Raw genomic sequence first — 22,333 nt, 5'->3', positions numbered from 1 at the left:
TCCCCCCCTTAGAAAACCGCATCCCATACCCCCTTTTCCTTTTTGCACATATACATTTTTTAAACAAATGTTAATCATAGGATTTATAAGTTTGGTATTGCTCAATCAGAGGTGTAACCCACTACCCAACCTAGATATATCAACTATCTTTGACTGGTGGAGATACATGAACATCTGCCTCCCTGCCTCCCCCCTCTTTCTCTCTTTCATCACCTAGCTTCTGCTCTCCTTCTTCTCCTCCTCTTCTTATTCCTTCTCTTCCTCACAGTATCCTCCCACCTTAGCTTCTCCTACATATCACCCTTCCGGTTAAAATGAAACTTTTCTCTCAAAACACAATTAGAGCATAATTATGCCACTTTGTACCAGTGAGGTACAAGATAGTCCGCATACCCAGTCCATCATTTTGTTGACTAACCAGAACCTCTGTCATCTCTCCTAACTAAAACACTTAGTTCTGAATCTGACTTTTTCCTTGGCTTTAGGATAAATGTCAGCTGCTGACCATCCACTCAAATCTTTTATCTCAAGGTAAATAGCCAGGATTGGCTATGAGGCTGTAAGTTTTCAACCCCATCAGAAATCCAGAATGACTGAGTTAACTAAAATTGTGGGAAGCACAAAGCATAGTTTCTAAAACTTAGCCAATTTATAGAGACCTCTGAACACCTGGACGCTCCATCTACTACAAAATGTTGGAGCATCTGTTCTTCCACCTTCTGGCCCAGGATCACCTGACAGACCTTAGTGCTGCAGAATTATTAAGGGCTGATTACTCTGTCTAGACAGATATAATCAGTCGACTATTCTGCGAGTGTGTCCTTTTCTAGACAGTACTTTGTCTGTAGAATGAAAGAGCCACTTCTTGTCTAGTGGCTGTCTCACCACAACTGGAGTAACTTCAAAGATGCTCAATTTCTTCTCAGAATTCAATATAGGAAGCTGTCAGAAGCAGACAGGTCTCTAATGAAAATGAACATTAATACAGAAATGTTTGTCATGTCAATTCTGTGAATTTCTGATGTTTTGAAAACCAACTATCCATGTAAGGTAATCTGGACTGTTGTCTGTTAACTCCACTCAGCTCTTTCTAAAGAAAACATAGAAAATACCCTAACAATAAACTCCAACCCATGAATTTGCTGTAGTCCCTTAACTCACAGGCTGACTATCTCAAATCAGTTTTAAAAAGTTAAAGAAGGACTGGGTCTAAGCCTTGTATTTCTAAATGTGTTATACTGGTAAAATGCCTATGAGGATAACAATATTCATCTCACTCTCATATCAATAAGAGGGTCGTACCAATGAAAACCTTAAAATTTGTAATCAAAGTAAATTGGTGCCATTTAAGAATTTATATCTTCATCTTGATACTAATTATACAGATTTCTACTAATAGGTTATGGCTATGCAATAAACCCTAGGTAATCCTTTCTCTTCCCACAAAACCACTACTTTTCCCTAGAACAACAGCCCAACATTTACCACCTTAGTCCCCAAGCCCAGGAAAAAGGGGTGCTGACTCTTCATTAGCTTCTTCAAGCTGAATATGGGCATTGAGATATTAGAAGAGGAGTGGGGGAAAGAGCAAATTGATAAGTCTCTGATGCTGTGTCTTCACTGCCTCCAGATGGAATTCCAGACCTCAGGTTTGAGAAGGTCTGCCCAGCCTGTTTGTTGACTAGATACACCAAGGTTGATCATTCTGCAATATACATTTCTCAAAACAAATTTTAGTATCAAGATAGTTTTTTTTTTTTTAAAGAGGGCCGACATTTTATTAATGATGTTGGTTCTAACCGCTTTTCTATTTTTTCCCCTCTTTTATTGGATATAATATTTACATTTTAAATTTTATCCCCTTACTGCATTCCCCCCACCTTCCAGGAACCTCTTATCCCATCCCCCCTCCTCCTTCTTCTATGAGGGTGTTTACCCACCTGGCCCCCAATCCCCCTCCCCACCCTCAGATTACCCCCCCCACTCAGTGCTCAGCCTTCAAGGTACCATTGACCTCATAACCCACCTATGCCCAACAAGGCCATCCTCCCCTACATGTACAGCTGGAGTCATGTGTCTCTCCCTATGTGCTCCTAGGCTGGTGGTTTATATCCTGGGGAGCTCTGGCTGGTTGGTATTGTTGCTCTCCTCATGAGGCCACCAACCCTTTAGGCTCCTTCAGTTTACTCTCTAACTTTTCCATTGGGAACCTTTGATCAGATTAATGGTTAGCTGTGAGTATGTGCCTCTGGGTATGTCAGACTCTGGGGGACCTCTAAGGAGACACCCTTATCAGGCTGCTGTCAGCTTTCCCTTCTTGACATCCATATCAATGTCTATTTTTGGTGACTGCACATGGAATGAATACCCAAGTGGAATGGTCTCCATATAACCTCTCCTTCAGATTCTGTCCCATACTTTGTCTCCATATTTGCTTCCTTGAGTATTTAGTTACTCCTTCTAAGAAAGACCTAGGCATCCACACTTGTTCTTTCTTCTTCATGAGCTTCATGTCATCTGGTAGTTGAATCTTTGTTGTTTCAAATTTTTGGGCTAATCTCTGCTTATCAGTGAGTAAATACCATGTGTGTTCTTTTGTGATTGGGTTATCTCACTCAGGATGATAATTTCTAGTTCCATCCATTTACCTAAGAATTTCTCAAATTCATTATTTTTAATAGCTGAGTAATACTCCATTGTGTAAATGTACCACATTTTTTGTATCCATTCCTCTGTTGAAGGGCATCTGGGATCTTTCCAGCTTTTGCCTATTATAAATAAGGCTGCTATGAATATAGTGGAGCATATGTCTTTGTTATATGTTGGAGCATTTTCTGAGTATATGCCCAGGAGTGGTATAGCTGGGTCCTCAGGTAGTGCTATGTCCAATTTTCTGAGGAACCACCAGACTGACTTCCAGAGTGGTTGTACCAGTTTGCAACCCCACCAACAATGAAGGAGTGTTCCTCTTTCTTCACATCCTCTCCAGCATCTACTATCACCTGAGTTTTTGATCTTAGCCATTCTGACTGGTGTGAGGTGGTATCTCAGTGTTGTTTTCATTTGCATTTTCCCTGATGACTAAGGATGTTGAGCATTTCTTAAGGTGCTTCTCGGCCATTCGAGTTTCCTCAGTTGAAAATTCTTTGTTTAGCTCTGTACCCCATTTTTAATGGGGTTATTTTGTTGTTTGGAGTCTAATTTCTTGAGTTCTTTGTATATATTCGATATTAGCCCTCTATCGGATATAGGATTGTTAATGACCTGATAAAACATCTTTAGCAATGTTGCTGGATATAAAATCAACTCAAACAAATCAGTAGCCTTCCTCTATTCAAAGGATAAACAGGCTGAGAAAGAAATTAGGGAAATGACACCCTTCACATTAGCCACAAATAATATAAAATATCTTGGAATGAATCTAACCAAGCAAGTGAAAGATCGGTATGAGAAGAACTTCAAGTCTCTCAAGAAAGAAATCGAAGAAGATCTCAGAAGATGGAAAGATCTCCCATGCTCCTGGATTGGTAGGATTAACTTAATAAAAATGGCTATCCTGCCAAAAGCAATCTACAGATCAATGCAATACCCATCAAAATTCCATATCAATTCTTCATAGAGATAGAAAGAGCAATTTACAAATTCATTTGGAATAACAAACAACCTAGGATAGTGAGAACTATTCTCAATAATAAAAGAACCTCTGGGGGAATCACCATTCCGGACCTCAAACTGTACTACAGAGCAGTAGTGAAAAAAACTGCATGGTATTGGGACAGAGACAGAAAGGACGATCAATGGAACAGAATTGAAGACCCAGAAATGAACCCGCATACCTATGGTCACTTGATCTTTGACAAGGGAGCTAAAACCATCCAGTGGGAAAAAGACAGCATTTTCAACAAGTGGTGGTGGCTCAACTGGAGGTCAACATGTAGAAGAATGCAAATTAATCCATTCTTATCCCCTTGTACAAAGCTCAAGTCCAAGTGGATAAAGGACCTTCACATAAAGCCAGATACACTGAAACTAATAGAAGAGAAGTTGGGGAAGACCCTCGAATACCTAGGCACAGGGGAAAAGTTCCTGAACAGAACACCAATGGCTTATGCTCTAAGGTCAAGAATCAACAAATGGGACCTCATCAAATTGCAAAGCTTCTGTAAGGCAAAGGACACTGTCAACAAGACAAAATGGCAACCAACAGATTTACAACTTAGTAATAAATGCAGTAAGTGTCCTTTTCTTCCTGTGACTTCAGTCTAGCAGGTGTAAGTTAGAACCCAGCAGTTGTTGCAGAGATAGTACAAAGGCTATTTACTTTATCCTTTGCTGTTTTTAGGATGAGGTGCTAAGTGCCAGAAACTGAAGTTTCTGGCCTTAGTGGATCACAGAAGGCAGGTCAGCTATAGTAGCATAGTAACTTAGATAAGTAAACTTTTATTACACAGCAATCCTAAATATCTAATAAGACAAAGTTTTACACCCTCGCTGATCCTCTTCCCCCTTTCCCCCTATGCCACCTCAGGAAGAACCTAAAAGAAGAAAGAGATTCTCCCTCACACTTGGGCTGGTCATTGTCACTTCATGATATAATTTGTTCATTGGAAAAGAAAAAAAAAAGATATCATATCAGAAGCCATAAATATTTAGTTACCAACTAAATGACTGCTCAAAGTGGACATTTACATTTTAAAACATATGTCTGTAGGTATAGGAGTAAATGAGAAAATATATTTTTTGTTACATGCACTCTTATTTTTATCTCAAATTATTGGTAGAAAATAATCTATATAGAGGTAGGACATTTGTACCACTATTTTAAAAATACAGTTTCTTCCTATGGAGTTGCAATCCCCTTCAGCTCCTTCAGGCCTACCCTAAGTCTTCAATTGTGGTCCCTATGTTTAGTCAGATGATTGTGTGTGAACATCCACATCTGTATTTGTCAGGCTCTGGTAGAGCCTCTCATGGGACAGCTATATCAGGCTCCTTTCAGAAACCACTTCTTGGCATCAGCAGTAGTGTCTGAAACCTACCCCCAACTCCCCACCCCCTACCCCTCAGCCCTCCATCCCAGAGCTCCCTGGGAATAAATCACCAACCAAAAGGTAAACATGGAAGGACCTATGGCTCCAACTGCATATGTAGTGGAGGATTTCCTCATGTGGAATCAATGGGAGGGGAGTCCCTTGGTCCTGTGGATGCTCAACCCCCCAGTATAGGTAGATGCTAGGAAAGCAAAGTGGGAGTGGGTGGGTGAGTGTGGGGGCACCCTCATAGATGCAGGGGGAAATGGAAATGGGGGATTTACAGAGGGGAACAACATTTCTGGGATGGGGAACAACATTTGAAATGTAAAAATACAAAATAACCAATAAAAAACAAAAAGTAAAAATACAATTTCTATGAATGTCTCTTTTCACTTTGAAATAAAAAGATACTTTTTTATACATAACAACTTAAAACTGAATATTCAGAAATAATATACTATATGTAATTAACTAATATTCAGCAAATTTTACTTTTAAACCAATTTTCTTTTAAAATATCAAAATATTAAAATATCAGCACCCTATATCAACTTTTATACTATATACAGTTTTTCTCTAAACAATATTTTCTATTTATTCATAAAATATGTCATACATTGTGGCAGAAATTTCCTGATCAATGTATTTGTAGCAGGAGCCCTGTCATTGGACAGGGAAGAGGGAGGTGGAACTGGAGTTGGGAGGAGAGGAGAGACTGAGAAAGACAAAATGGAGGTAGATGTTTGTTTACCCTTGTGTCTCTAGCACTCTTAGGTAGTAATTCTTATCAAAAGGTAAGATAATTAAGATAATAATTCTAAATTGTGTGTGCATCTTGTGATCTGAGTATTTGCTGAATATATATATATATATATATATATATATATATATATCCATTTGTTAACTTTAAGCATTAAGAGTCTTATTTCTACTGGGTACTGGGTATTGTGATATCTGCTGCAAGGATGGCAGTTATTGTCTGGGTTTAAGCCAATCACTATGGGGGTGCTAGAGTTCACCCAGAGGCTATGCCTAGAGCAATAGAAGACATGGAGCAGGCTGGTGGACCAGCTGGTGCCAGATTCAAAAGCCGGAACATGATGGCAGAGCTGGAAGCTTGAACCTGTCCTTTTTGAAAATTTCCCACAACAATACATTTGTACAATGTACTTTGATTATGTCTATCTATCACTAACTTCTTTGTACCCTTAGTGGCTCCCATTTGTCCTCAGAATCATATTTTTTATATTTATTTTGCTATCAAAAATCCTCAGTTAAATTAGTGCTGCTTATGTGTACCTGAGTATGTTTTCATCCAGTAAGGTATGGGCAATCTGACAGCAATTATACCCTTAAAAAGACTGACGCTCTCACTAAGCAATCATCATTTTTCAATAATTCTTTTGCCAAGAATGGGGCCTCTGAAATTTGATTGGCTTAATCATGTGTAGTAACAACTGCCAGCAGTTAATATGTTTCATAGCAGTGTCATATCCCAAAGACAGCATTTTACATGCCTCCTCACAATGTACTGGATATTAGATTCTTTCTGCATCCTTTTCCATAAGTTTCCTAGCGTATATAATGGCAAGAGATTGATATAGACTACTTATCCATGGTTCAGCACTCATATTTATATTCTGCATGTTGACTAGTTGTGAATTTTATACATGGAAAAAATAGACTTCTCCTAACAAAACTGATAGCCACAAAAATGTATGGGTATAAATATTTACAAGGCAGGTTGACAGTATAAAAATTTATCAAAACAACAGAAGGTCTCCTGCAAGGGTTTATAATCTCTCTACCCATGGGCTTTTCAACAGGATTACAGTATTACGCATAAAATACCTCCTATTGAATGGGACTAAGATAAAACATAAAAGTAATTGCTTACCATCATAGCCTTCATGCTACTATTGCAACAGTGGGCACATCTGTCCAAGCAAGTAAATATTATATGACTTACAGTCAAATGCTGTGTATAGGACAAGACCATTGGAGAATTTTTCCCCAGGGGTTGCATGACACGTTCTGGCACTATATAAATCCTCCAGTTGTTTCAAAGGTCCCTATCACTCCAAAATTCTATTACATAAAAAATGAAAATGGGTGCCAAAGGAAAACAATATGAAGTTGCTGTATTTGAGTAAAGGTATCCTATTTATACAAGTGATCTTAACAGTGTTAAAACAATTGTACTAGGTGAAAAACAATAAAATATGAGAAAAAACTCAATTACAAAGTATTAACACTATGAACAGCAATACAAACATTTTATTATTATCATTTTTTGAGACAGAGTTTCTCTGAGTAGTCCTGGCTGTCCTGGAACTCACTCTGTAGACCAGGCTGGCCTTGAACTCAGCAATCAGCCTGCCTCTGCCTCCCAAGTGCTGGGATTAAAGGCATGCACCATCACTGCCCAGCTCCAAACCTTTTTATAAAGATAATAAAAGATAAAAAATTACCCCTATTATTCTTTTATCTATAGATGTATACTTATATTGTGTTTTAAAAAGATATAATACATCACATTTGTATGAACTATACAATTGCCCTACAATAATATATAATTAATTATATCTAAAATAAACATGTTCTTTAAATTAAATGGCTAACAGTGTTATAGTGTGGTTTCTCTTAGAAAACTGATATTTTCTAAGTACTTTAAACAAATTCCATTTGTCAGTAAAACTGAAGTATTTCAGTTTCAAAGAAATAATCATTTTTCAGTTCTAATATTTTTGATAAGTTTTACACTTAAAACTATAACTAGATGCACAGGCCTCTTCTAAGCAAGTATGATATTCAAAGTCATATAGAAATTGTATATATGTTTTAAAATTTAAAACATTTAATAACTCGTAAAATTCACATATGATAATTAAGTACCTAAAGCAGATAACCAAACCGTACATACATATGGTTCCTGATTACCGGTACTTACAAAGTTCCTTTTCTACTTACTATGTATACATTAAAATTTTAAAAGGCAGTGTTTATTGCATTTCTTTGATGCCATACACTAAACCAGAAAACAAATGGCAATAGTTGTTAGTGAGGGTTTGGGAAAAACAACTCTTATTTATAGCTGCAGGATATAAACTTGCAATGGCACATTATAAAGTAGTATGGTTATTTCTCAAAAGCTAAAAGTAAAACTACCATATGACCCAACTATACCTGTGCATATACAAAAATAATTCTAAGCATTTCAACTGAGGCTTTTTTGAATATTTATATTTATTGCTTCTCTACTTTTAATAATATCAAGGAGATGAAAACAAACCTAGATATCAATCAATGTAGATAGGTTACGAAAATATTGTAGACATGTGAAATATAATTTTTCAGCAATAAAAAACTTGTGAGCCAATCAGTGGAGCTGGAAAATATATTAAGTAAAATAATCAAGACATATAAATGTAACTACTGTGTGTTGTGTCTTATATAGAGATATATACTGAGTAATTCTAGATTAAGAAATATAGGGGACCATGAGAGGAAAAAGAAAGCCTTGAAGACAGGATCAAAAGAAAGAAATTAAATATATGTGATATGAGAGCAGAATAGTATATACTAAGATGATAAAAATGACCAGCAGGAAAGAGGAAGGGAGAGAGATTTGAAAAGGAGGATCTATAAGAACAAAGTATATATAAAATTCTGCTATTTAATTTTTTACTGTATAAGGTCATTAAAATAAAATAATGATAAATAAAACTTAATTATAAGACTGAAAGATTTAAGTACTCAACTGTACCCATAAAACACAGCAAATGGTAATTTGGGGATGTCAAAATATTATTAAGATGAAATATTGCCTTAAGTCATGCCCTTAGGTCTTGTCTCTAAATCTGATCTCTAAGTCATGCTCTTAAGTCACACATCTTTAAGTCTCACACACCCTAGGGTCATCTAAACCAAGATGTTATCAGAGTGTGCTCAGCTGTTGTAGGCCTTTGTAATCAAATCTCTTATCAGGGTATATGGGTCAAGAAGGCTGCAAGGATGATAGCCACCTTGCCTTCTATAGGGTCCCCACAACAACTGTGTAAGAAAGCTAGTTCACTAAGCCAGAGGGAGCAAGCTAGGTTGCATATTTTTGTTTCTTTGTTTCTTTATCCAAGTTTCTGCCTTAAGTTCTTCTTCTGTATTGCCCCAATGATGGATTGTTATCTGGAAGTATAGAATGAAATAAAGTCATTCCTCTCCATGCTTTTGTTTTCTGCTTTTTACTTTTTTTTTTTTTTTATTTCATGGTATTTATCACATCAATAGGAAAACAAACCATAGAACAATTAGAAGGATTAAGCTTTTGTAATAATGTTTAGTACTTCTTGACTAACATCAAAAGAAAATATTTAGCTTCATTGACAAACACTTGAACTAATTTTAATAAAGCTCAGAAAGCTCATGCTGCCAACACAGCAATATATATATATATATATATATATATATATATATATATATATATATATATATATATATGAGAGTACATTTTATGAAGATGAAATAAAACAATGTTTTAACTAGTTGTCACCCTCTGTGAAGGATACTTTCAATGACACTAGTTGATGTGCAACCTGCACTTTTGGGGTTCTTAGCTATTTATTAAGGAAGAATTTTTCTGAGCATTCCCCCATATTATGTGCCCATACATGGAGATGTTTAATAACATATTGTACTTCTCTTTCAAGAGTTTTTAGACATTCTTTCAAAATAGTATTCTAGTAATTTGTCATCTAAAAGAGTCTGCAATTCCTAGTTTTGTTCCAGATTTCTAGTAAATACTCACTATCATTAGAATAGGATGCATGTTGAGATTCCATGATCCTGCAGTATCTATGTAAAGGATTTTTTTAATATTAGAATCTCCTAAAAGAAAATGTTCCTGATTGTTATCATAATATGTAACTTTAAATTACTTTTTTTTATTGTTTTCTTATAGACTTCTTGGTATAATCTTCCATAAATCTTTTTTTTTATCTCTTTCAGGCATGCACTTCTCACACCTGGAATATCTTCTCAATCAGCATGCTCTTGTCCATTTGAGAAAAATTATTCTCAGCTTCTGAGTTACATTCTAAAGATCAGTCTTCAGCACTGTAGTTATTAATATTGGTTGTATTTGACCAAACCCAGAATTAAAATTGAAACAGTCCTCGGGATATGTCTATGAGGGCATATGTAGAAAAGTTTAAATAAAGAAAAAAAAGAAAACTTTGAATATAGCACGCACCAAGTTTCATCTCTCCCTCTTTTTTAACTGTACAAACAATGTGACAAGCTGCCTCAAGTTCCATCCACAGTTCTTTCTCCTATGAATGACTGCATCCTCTCAAACTGTTAGGCAAAATAAACTTTTCCTTCCTTGAGTCACTAGATATTTTGTGAAAGCTACAAGAAAAGTAACAAAATATAAGTACAACTTTAATTACTAAGTGAACCTTATGAGCTTCGACTTTCCATGCAATTAGCAACTGCATATCAGAGATTCCATTTTCCAAAAGCTAATTTTCTTTATTTGAAAAACTAGTTCAGAAAGTCCCTTTATATTAGAGATACATATGTTTTCAAGTTTCTAACTCATGTTTAAGTTCTTCTAACTGGTTGTTAAATGCTTTACTTTCTGCCAGTATACATGTAAATCAATCAGGAAGAGTCTGAACTTAATGTTTTCACATATACCAAAAGGATTTTATATTCTCCTACAAAGATATTTGCTCATCTTGGTTAATTATTGCATTATTCACAAGATACAAGAAATAGAAACAAGCTAAATGTTCATCAACTAATGAATAATAACAAAACTGTGACATATTTACATAATAGAATATTATTCAGCTGCTAATAAAAATTAAAAACAACAAAACAGGTAAATGGATGGTGCTAAAACCATCATTCTGAATGAGGTAAGCCAAACCTAAAAGGACAAATACCACGTTCTCTCACATTTGTGAATATTGCCATTGTAGTCATTTACTTCTCTATTACTATGATAAGTATCATTACTCTAATGGGTGGTATAATATCAACTTGATGCAGCTAGAGTCATTCCAGAAAAAACCCTCAATTTAGAAAATTACCCAATGAATTGGTAAGTGGGCAAGGTCACCAGAAAAAGATTATTAGTCAAGGTACAGCAGACCAGTTGCATTGAAAATCACAATATTTTGGAGATGGGAAGAGCACCAAGGATAACAACGATTGATAAAATGACTGGGGGAAGAGCCAGCTCAGGGCTAGTGGTCTGGGTGCTATAAGAAATGAAGTTGAGGCAGTAATAGGGAGCAAACTAATGAGCAATATTTCTCCATGGTTCCCTTTTGATCTCTCTCTTTCTCTCTGTCTCTCTGTCTCTCTCTGCCTCTCTCTTTCTCCCTCTGTCTCTCTTTAACAATCATTCCATTCATTTACATTTCAAATGATAGCCCACTTTTTGGTTATCCCTCCATGACTCCCCCATCCTACTTGTACCCTTTTCCCCCTTACCCTTTGCTTGTATGAGGGTACTCCCCCACCCACCTAACCTTTCCTGCCCCACCATTCCATTGGAACCCCCCCCCCAAGATAGGGTATCAACCTAATGTAGTATATAAACAAACTTAAAGAAAAATCACATGATCATCTCAATAGATGCTGAAAAAGCCTTTGACAAAATACAACAAACACCCATTAAATATTAAAAGTGCTGGAGAGATCAGGAATTCAAGGTTGATACCTAAACATAATAAAAGCGATATACAGCAAACCAATAGTCAACATCAAACTAAATGGAAAGAAACTCAAAGCAATCCCATTGAAATCTGGGAGAAGACAAGGCAGCCAACTCTTTCATTATCTATTCAATATAGTACTCAAAGTTCTAACCAGTGCAATTAGACAACAAAAGGAGATCAAAGGGATACAACTTGGGAATGAGAAAGTCGAGATATTACTAATTACAGATGATATGGCAGTATATATGAGTGGCTCCAAAAATTCTACTAGTAAGCCAGAATACCAGGGTAAGCTCTATATAGTAATGGAATTTTTTGATGACTTACAGTCTGTAGTCCAACTACCCAACAATGGTAAGCAGCAGCTGTGAATGGAAGTCCAATGATCTAGCAGTTGCTCAGTCCCAAAAGACACTCAGGAAAAGAAGAGAGAATCTTCCTTCTTCCAATGTCTTTATGTAGGTCTCTAGTAGAAGGTGTGGCCCAAATTAAAGGTGTGTACCACTGCAACTGGATCTGGAACTTGCTTTGTCTCAGATAACCTTGAATTTAGAGATCTTCTTGCCTTAGTCTCCTGGGATTCATAGCTACTATACTTCAAGTTCTTCATGCCAAGATCCAGGTCAGAAACTTGTATCTCCCAGCCTCAAAATCAGGATCACAGGTGAGCCTTCCAATTCCAGATATAGTCATGTTGACAACCAGGAATAGCCACTACACCCTAGATCCTTCCAAAGGACAGAAATTTACCTATGGTCATCTCCATTTCTGTGTAGTCTTTTCTTCTAGTAATGCAACAGAAAATCACATTCTCTCCTGGACACATGCTCAGGCTACAAATAAACACACACTAACTGACTATCTTTAATACTTCCTTAGACTTAGCTAATTACATCTTTTGGCAGATACACACTAAAATACTAGCCAGAGGACTAGAGATGAAGGGAGGCTAGATAGACAGCATTGAGGATAATCTTCAATGTGATAATATGATATTATGCTTTTCCAAACATATGGTGTGAACACTGAAGAAAATTGTGGAGCTGTACCTCTAGCACAGACTGTACATAACACGATAGCATTGACTATATAAAGCAGCAGTAGTGAGATCGCATGGTAGGGTAGACACTACTCAAATTTTGTTATAATGTAACTATAAATTCAACCTCAAGACAGTCATAGAATAGATCACTGTACATTAGTATAGTCCTGGTTTACTAAGTTTTATCAATGTTCATGATAATCTTTGGGCAGTAAAGATAGCTGTATGTTTCAGGCATGTGGAGGTATTTGGATGTGTCATATCTCCTTGGGACACCCATACATAACCAATCCCCTCTGTACTGCCCCCACTATCTCATAACTGGTATTCTTTATACATTTAATAGTAACGTCATACTGCTATATTGCAATTATTCTCTTTAAGGAAGGTTTTGCCAGGTTTGAGTGAGAGGATGGTATAGATGAAGGCATAGAAGTACATACCTGCAAAGAATGCTCTGCATGTATAGTAATCCATATCTTTCACGATCTTCTCCTTTTCATGAATGAGACCACACAAATGAGAATGGTGCTGTTACAGAACAAGATGGGCCTAGATGACTGACTGACAGGGAGGAAATATGTGCTTTGTTGCTCATAAAGTATTATATAATATTCTTGACTGCTAAGAAAATTTAATAGCTACTCTATAAGAAGTAAGCAATAAAGTAGAGATGATATAACAGTTGACTGGAGAATCTCTAGAATAATGGTGGGACCATAACTCTGCCAACCTAAAGTGGATCACCTTAACCTTAGGAGGTATAGTTTGATTTATAGGTTTATGTTGTTGTTTTCTACAATGTAGCAGTGAACTTCAGGCCCAAGGAGAACTTTAATAGAGTGCCTATTATCTAAAAGAGTTGGAATAAAAGAACAAAAGGTCTATATAGAGGTTTAGATAGCATGGTACCAGTGAGGATATATGGAATGAGTTATCTACAGATAGTAACTAATAGACAAGCAACAAATTGTACTACAATGAAATTAATTATATGAACCCTTAGGTCAAAATCTTACTGTTATGTGATTCTAATTAAATATATCTTTGAAACCAAGGTAAAGAACTTCCATGCTGGGGGAATAAATTATTGTACTTTACTCATTGCACTTCATATATTTTTTACTTTCTAGTCCCTTGTGACCTTCCTTTCATAGTTTCAAACCTTAAAACTTACAACTATACAACCTAATCACCAGAGTAAAATGTGTAAATGTTTTATTTTCTCACTAAGAATTGTACTGTAAATTGTACTTGGAAGGTACTCCTTGACTTTACCTTAAACTCAATTTACATGACCTACATTTAAACCATGAGTGGAGATACATACCTGTGTAGAGTGAAAAATTATAAAGACCATTTTATGAAATATATATAGGCTTTTTCTTTACCCTAAACCTGAGCAAGAGAATGCAGGTAACAGAAGGGGGAAATGAATGTAAGATTTCAGGCTTTCACTGCCCAGGACACATTCCGGGTGGAGGGCATTATCCCTGAATCAGAGGACACTTGCTGAATTAACATTCCTCAAGCCTCAGGGTGGGGAAGGCCCAAAGCAAGAAGACATTCCTGACTGCAGAGAAAGATGCAAGTCATCTGGGTGGTTCCAAGAAGTAGCTAACTTTCCACTCTTCTTGGCTACTCCACCCCCCTGAGGTTTTCCCAGTGTTACAGCCTGCTGATATTCAAAATTTGTAAAACAACCAATCATGTGTAACCACGCAAAAATTCAACCAATCATGTGTAACCGCATGAAAATTCCTCCCGTTCCCCACGATGTGCTATAAGAAAAGCCCTCAGCTTGCTGGCCTTTTTTCAAAATTCTGTTCCTGCATGGATGAGCAGTTTTGACCTTGGCTAGCCAACTCTTCCCAATAAACCTCTACTGATTGCATCCAAGTATGGTTTCTTGTGATTTTTTGGTGGTGGTAATTTCCAGAGACTTGAGGAAGGGTCTTCCAAGTTTGGGGGTCTTCACCTGTAAACTCAGAACAGGAGGTAGAGGCAGGAGAATCAGGACTTCAAAATTATCTTAAACTTCATAGTTGCTAATCCATGATGAGCTACATACAACTACATGATGTACGGTCTCAAAAACAAACAAAATAAAATAAGGCAAAGCAGACACCAACCAAACAAAATTCTACAATTCACTGCCTATTCTTTTCAGTTTGGAGATTTATTCGATAAAAACATTACCTTAACATTCAAATCATCCCCTCTTATGAAAGGTTTTCATTTTTTGTTTTCATCTTTGCAACCACTTATATTGAGGCACATCAACAACACCATAACATTGCAATTTTCAATCACTTAGAAGCCTTGAACTTCATTGGGGCCTATCAGATATTTACCATGAGGCCCTGCAAAATAGACTAGGGAAAAGATGGAATTGAATCACATTTCAATTTTTTTTTTTGTCAGATTTGAGATGGTGCTGTAGAAAGGGGAAGTGGAAGTGCAAACTTTAGGGTTCTTTGCAAAGTCAATTACGTTGAATGATATTTGCTGTGGCAAACGTGAAGTTATGATTCATTAAATGTGACACAGGTAAAAGACTAAGAGACTAGTGAAGGAAAGTTGTGCTGAAGCAGACACAGGTTGAAGGATATTTTGCTAAAGTAAACAAGTAAAAGGACACATGATGAAAGATTGTTCTTTTATAATGACACACATGAATTGGTTCACCATACATTGAGTAGTTGAGCTCCATATTTGTGACTACATAGAGAGAAATGCACCAACAAAACTTTTGGTGATGTACAGCAGCCTTTTTTGCAGGTTTCTTGAACTCAGGGTTGATTGGCAGAGTGATGTCAGCTGTACCCTTTATCCCAGCCTTGAGCAGGCCTGAACAAGTTGTTTACCACAGTAGGCCAAACAATAGGAAGCAGGAGGCATTACCTGCCTTGGCAGCCTGAAGTCTGCTACAGGAGCTGAGAAGAATAGACTGCCTGCTGAGTTTGCCTTGAGACACCTCCAGCCCTCACCCCAGTTAAACATGGATTCCCCTCAATCACACCTGGCAGAAGCAACAAGGGATTCTGGTGGTGATGGTGGGGTTTCCCCTTTTTATTTGAAAGCCAAACAATAAACTTCAAGCCTCGATCAGAGAACTTTGTCTTGGCTTCATCTCTTTCCACCCTCTTGTCCCTTTTCCTTTCCCAGCCTCCCTTTCAGGTGAAACTGTAGAGTGAAAAATTATACAGGCCATTTTATGAAATATGTGTAGATTTTTCACCTTAAACCTGAGCAGAAAAGTGCAGATTCCAGAATGAGGAACTGAAAATAAGATTTCAGGCCTTCACTTTCCCTGGGGCACATTCCAGGTGGAAGAGGCCCAAGGCAGGAAGACACATTCCTGACCATAAAAAATACAAGCCATCTAGGTGGGGCTGTGACTGGGGGAAGTGAGAAATGTTTTGTAATGACGGTATAGGGGACAGTGACTTGGTAAGATCACATTTTTGAGAAGAATGAGTGTACAGAGTGATTTTCACACGACTCTAGATCATTTGGGCTAGATTCCTCTAAAATGTTCCACTGTTCTTGGTTTCCCTCCCTCCCTTGGTCTTCCCAGTGCTATGTTCAAAATTTGTAAAACAACCAATCATGTAAAACCGCACGAAAATGCCTTCCTTTCCCCACCCCATGCTATAAAAGACCCCTTAGCCCGCCATTCGAGGCCAAACCTTGCTCTTGGAGCTAGAGAGCCTGTGGTTTGACCACTGGCTAACTTCCCTAATAAAGCCTCTGCTGATTGCATCCAGGTATGGTTTCTTGTGATCTTTGGGTGGTCGTGATTTCCTGAGACTTGAGGAAGGGTCTCCCGAGTATGGGGGTCTTCAATACAGGTGGACTGTAGCTGTTGGCAGCTACAGAAAGGCACCACAATGAGGACCTTGAAGATGAAAGACCAGCTGAGGAATGCTGCCTTGTGTAGAGCTCTACAGAAAATTCTTGGCAGAAATAAATTTATGCTGCTCATGGTTCCCACAAGAAGGAAATTTGAATAAGAAAACCTAGCAAACAGTCACAGAAGTTTTGAGAACCACCAAGACAGATCCTTACACCCTCTGCCTCTGGGAGCTTGTAAAACATGCTATTAATAATAAAATAGATAAAGAGACTTTGCAGGCATTGGCTACTGCCCAGGTGCAGCTTGGAAAATTCCAAAAACGCCTATCAGAGAGCACCTTTACAAAAAAATCTGGAAAATGGCGATTGTTACAAGATCTAAGAAATATTAATGAAACCATGGTACGTATGGGAACTTTCCAATCTGGGCTCCCATCTCCAGTAGCCATTCCTAAAGGATATTATAAAATAATAGTAGATTTGAAAGATTGGTTTTTCACCATTCCTTTGCATCCTTGGGATTGTAAAAGATTTGCATTCAGTGTTTCTTCTGTTAATTTTAGAGAGCCAATGAAAAGTAATCAATGGGTAGTTCTTCCCCAGGGCATGACTAATAGTCCTACATTATGTCAAAAATTTGTAGCACGAGCCATTGAGCCTGTAAGACAGCAATGGCCAATGATGTACATCAGTCAGTATGCAGATGATATACTTTTAGGAGGAAAAGATCCTCAGGACTTGCTTTTATATTATAGAGATTTACAGCAGGCATTAGCTGATAGAGGACTACAAATAGCTAATGAAAATGTATAAACTCAGGAGCCTTATAAATATTTAGGCTTTACGCTTACAGATAAAGCCATTTGTCCCTAGAAATAATCATCCTCAGGGACAGTTTAAAAACTTTAAATGATTTCCAAAAGCTGTTAGGTGATATCAATTGGCTTTGTCTCTATTTAAAACTTACTACAGGGGAATTGAAACCTTTATTTGATATTCTTAAAGGGAGTGCTGACCCTACCTCCCCTCAATCCTTAAACTCAGAAGGATTGTTGACCTTACAAAAAGTAGAAAGAGTCATTGAGCTGGGTGGTGGTGGCGCACACCTTTAATCCTAGCACTTGGGAGGCAGAGGCAGGCAGATTTCTGAGTTCGAGGCCAGCCTGGTCTACAGAGTGAGTTCTAGGACAGCCAGGGCTACACAGAGAAACCCTGTCTCAAAAAAAACAAAAAGAAAAAAAAAAAAGAAAGAGAGAAAGAGTCATTGAGAAACAATTTCTTACTTATATAGATTATTCCTTGCCTCTACATTTGTTAATTTTTAATACAACGTATATACCTACCGGATTGTTGCGGCAAAAGGCTCCCCTCATGGGGATACATTCAAAGATATCCCCTAAATGTAACATCCTACCATATTATGAGGCAGTAGTCCATATGATTATACTTAGAAGAAAACAGACATTGATTTATTTTGGCAAAGAGTCAGATGTCATTATTCATTCTTTTAATGCAGATCAGATTACTTGGTTAAAGCAGCATAGTACAGATTGATTGCTTGCTCAAATAAGATTTAATGGCATTAAAAACAGTCATTATCCTCCAGATAAATTGATATAGTTTTTAAATGTACATGAGGTTATATTTCCTAACATGACTTCTATGCAGCCTCTACATAATACTCTTTTAATCATTACTGTTGGCTCCTTTAAAGGATGAGCACAGTATCTCATAAATAATCAACAGGTAGTCATAGAGATGCTTGGACTCTCTGCTCAGCTAGCAGAACTGACAGCAGTTCTAAATGCTTTTCAGTCTCTAAGTGATGCTTTTAATCTTTTTACTGATAACCTTTATGTGGCTCAGTCTTTCCCCTTGTTAGAAACTTGTGGTGTATTGCAGTTCAATACTCCAGCTGGATCTCGGTTTTCACAACTACAAAATCTCATTCTTACCAGAAAAAGTTCCTTTTATATTGGCCGTATGAGAGTGCATTCTGGTCTTCCTGGACCTTTAGCTGCAGGCAATGATCATATTGACAGAGCTTTAATAGGAGAAGCCTTAATTTTGGATCCTGTTGCTTTTGCTAGACAAGATCATAGTAAGTTTCATCTCTCTAGTCACACTTTAAGGCTCCAACATAAGATGACTAAGGAAGAGACTAGAATGATTGTAAAACAATGTCTTAACTATCTTACTTCATCTCCAGCTCCTCATTAAGGCATTAATCCAAGAGGCCTTATGCTTAATCATATTTGGCAAATGGATGTACCTCATTATGCAGAATTTGGAAAATTGAAATATATACATGTCTGTATTGACACTTGCTCAGGATTCCTTTTTGCTTCTCTACATTTGGGAAAAGCCTCTAGAAATGTAATTGATCCTTGCTTACAAGCCTTTAATGCTGTGGGATTACCTAAAGTCCTCAAAATGGACAATGGGCCAACCTATACTGGAAACAACTTTATATCATTTTGTAAGGAATTTGGCATTAAACATAAAACTGGAATTTCTTATAAACCAATGGGACAAGGATTGTTGAATGTGCTCATTGCACTCTAAAAATTTGGCTCGTTCAAACTAGAAAGGGTGAATTATAACCCCCAAAGTCACTAAAAGCACACCTTGCTTTTGTCTTATTTGTTTTTAATTTTCTGCAAACTGATACTAAAGGTCAGTCTGCAGCAGATCACCACTGGCATCCAGTTACTCCCAGCTCATTTGCCAAGGTAATGTGGAGAGACCCCTAACTAATACTTGGTGTGGTCTCAAACCTGTTTTAATTTGGGGCAGTGGCTCAATCTGTATTTTTTCAGAAAAAGAGAATGGAGCCTGATGGCTACCTAAAAGATTGGTCCTTCAAGTAGACACAAATTTTAATACTAATAATTATGATTTTAATGATGAAGATGGATCAAAATCAGTCAGCTAATTTAACAGGGCGTATAGTCTCATCTCTTACTGGAGAGTAAGTGTTTTTTTATCAATACTTAATGCCACCCACTATATACCTGGTGGCCAGACTTGTGTCTGATCCTTGCTAATTAGCAGTCAGATTAGATACTGGAAAATTTCCACTCTCAACCTTATTTTCTACCTTGCTTGGATAATCATGTTGCTTTTAACCTTTGAGCCTAGTATTTTAAGCAGATTGATTGCCCTCACACAGGATTGCTCTCAGCAAGCTCAGCTTTCATCATAGCAATTACACATCACTGTGAATAATTGCATCTAGTGCATGCCCACAGGTCCTATGGTCTGAATGTGTCTGAATGTGGTTTTGGTCTATATGGGGAAAAGTGTGCCAATGACGACTGGTTAGTCAAAGAGTGTTCTTGAGCTCCTATCAATGTAAGACAGAGGCATACATCAATATGCTATGTATGTTTTCCTCAAAGATGGATAATATAGGACTAATATAGACACTGGCCTCAGCCAGGGACAGTCGCCCGGCCATTCGAGACTCTGGACGAGATGAAATTTTGTGCCCCATCCAGATATTGACACTGCCATCTTAAAAACTTAAGCAGGGAACTGTGCCCTTCCCCCAACCCTTGAGTAGACCTGAACAAGTTGTTTAACACCATAGATCAAACAATAGGACCCAGGAGGCATTACCTGCCTTGGCAGCCTGCAGTCTGCTACAGGAGCTGAGAAGAATAGAATGCCTGCTGAGCTTGCCTTGAGACACCTCTGGCCCACAATTAAGGATGGATTCCCCTCACCCAAGCTGGGCTGAAATGACAAGGGATTCTGGTGGTGAGGGTGGGGTTTCTCCTTTTTATTTGAAAGCCAAACAATAAACTTTGAGCCTTGATCAGAAAACTTTATTTTGGCTTCATCTCTTCCAGCCCTCCTATCCCTTCTTCCATTCCCAGCCTTCCTTTCAGGTGAACCTGGTTGACTGTGGCCACTGGTGGCTATAGTCAGCTGAGACAGACTCATGTGCTGAGGCAAGACACATGCTGAAGCAAGACCTGTAGAGAGAATACCTGATGTTTGGAGGGCATAGAAAAAGGAGTGCTTGCTGACAGGAGTCTGATATGGCTGTCTCCTGAAAAGTTCTGCCAGAGCCTGACAAATACAGAGATGGATGCTTGCAGTCAACCATTGGACTGAATGTGGGGTCCATGGTAGAGGAGTTAGAGAAGAGACTGAAGGAGCTAAGGGGGTTTGCAACCCCATGGGGGGAGCAACAGTGTCAACTGGCCAGGCCCCCCCCCCCGAGATTCTAGGGACTGGACTACCAAGCAAATAGTACACATGGAGGCACCCATGGCTCCAGCTGCATTTGTGGTGGAGGATGGCCTTGTTGGGCATCAGTGGGAGGAGTGGCCATTGAGCCTGATGGGATTTCATGCCTGAGGGGAATGCCAGGGTTAAAAGGTGGGAGTGGATGGGTGGGTGAGTGAGCATACTCATAGAGGCAGGGGGAGGACAGATGGGGAGTTTACAGAGGGGAGACCTGGAAAGAGGATAACATTTGAAATGTAAATGAAGAAAATATCCCATAAAAGGAAAAAGAACATAAAGGAGAAAAAAGTTCTATAAACAAAAAAATTAAAGAAAATTTCTTTATATTTAATTTCAAAGATATTATTGAAATTTTAGTGACTATAATAACATTCTTAGTCCAATTTGTTAATAAAATTTGGAGTATAGTCAAATTTCTGAAAATATCTGAAAATTATCTGAGTCTAAAAATAAATGCTTAATATCTACACTAAAAAAAGGACTGATGAACAGTGTCAGAGGCAGAGCTAGTGTTGCTTATCGAGCTAGCTGTACAACACTTGTTGGTCTTGTGTCTTTGTTGATGTTGCTTTGATGAGAGAGGCACACAAGAGAAAACTGGGAGAATTACTCTTCACATCCCTCTGGGTCCCTCTTGTTGTTTTATACCAAGGAAGAGAGGACTGCCTATCTCTGTTAGGTCATGTCACTACTGCTGATTCATACATGCTATCCCAACTCTAGCAAACTAGACTGCTGATATATCCATGAATTGTTCACAAATGTATCAAGCTGCTGATATTGACCTGTGAACTGAACTGCCAATTTCCAGACAACACAGATGGGAGTTGCTCCAAAGAAATATTTCTAAACAGATACATCCCCCTATATCCTTTCTTTTCCATTATCTCTGTTGGGTAGTTAGCTATAAGGGAGGTTAAAATATTTAAGAGCAATCATTAAAACTAATATTTAAAAAAATTAATGTTATAAACCATTAAAAATATCTGCCCTAACACTGGGCATAACAACATGATTAACTTCCTGCTGTCTAAGCATGAGGGTCCATCGCCTATGGCCCTATAGCTTATCTAATACTTTCACTAAGCAGCAAGCTTGAAAAAGGCCTAAAACATGTTCATCATGTATTAAGAAATTGTTTGTAGTTAAGAGACCCCTCTCCTTTAAAACCACATAAAAATGAAAATTTTTCATTGTTCTATTAGTCCTCTCTCTCTCTCTTTCTTTCTCTCTTTCTCTCTCCTATGTCAGTTCCTAAAATTGCAGGCAGCCAGTTTTACAAATTGATGTTTTACTAAAACCAAACTCAGCATTTTTCTATGAAACCTTAAAAAATTTCAAATGTAAAATAAAACATATGCTATTAGAACTTGGAGCTTTCCAGGTACTGACACATTTTGCTTTTCCAGGGGATTCAT

This window comes from Arvicanthis niloticus, chromosome X, assembly GCF_011762505.2.
Source record: "Arvicanthis niloticus isolate mArvNil1 chromosome X, mArvNil1.pat.X, whole genome shotgun sequence".
In the NCBI taxonomy this organism is placed as follows: Eukaryota; Metazoa; Chordata; class Mammalia; order Rodentia; family Muridae; genus Arvicanthis; species Arvicanthis niloticus.
Note: the sequence above shows the minus strand (reverse complement) of the source record.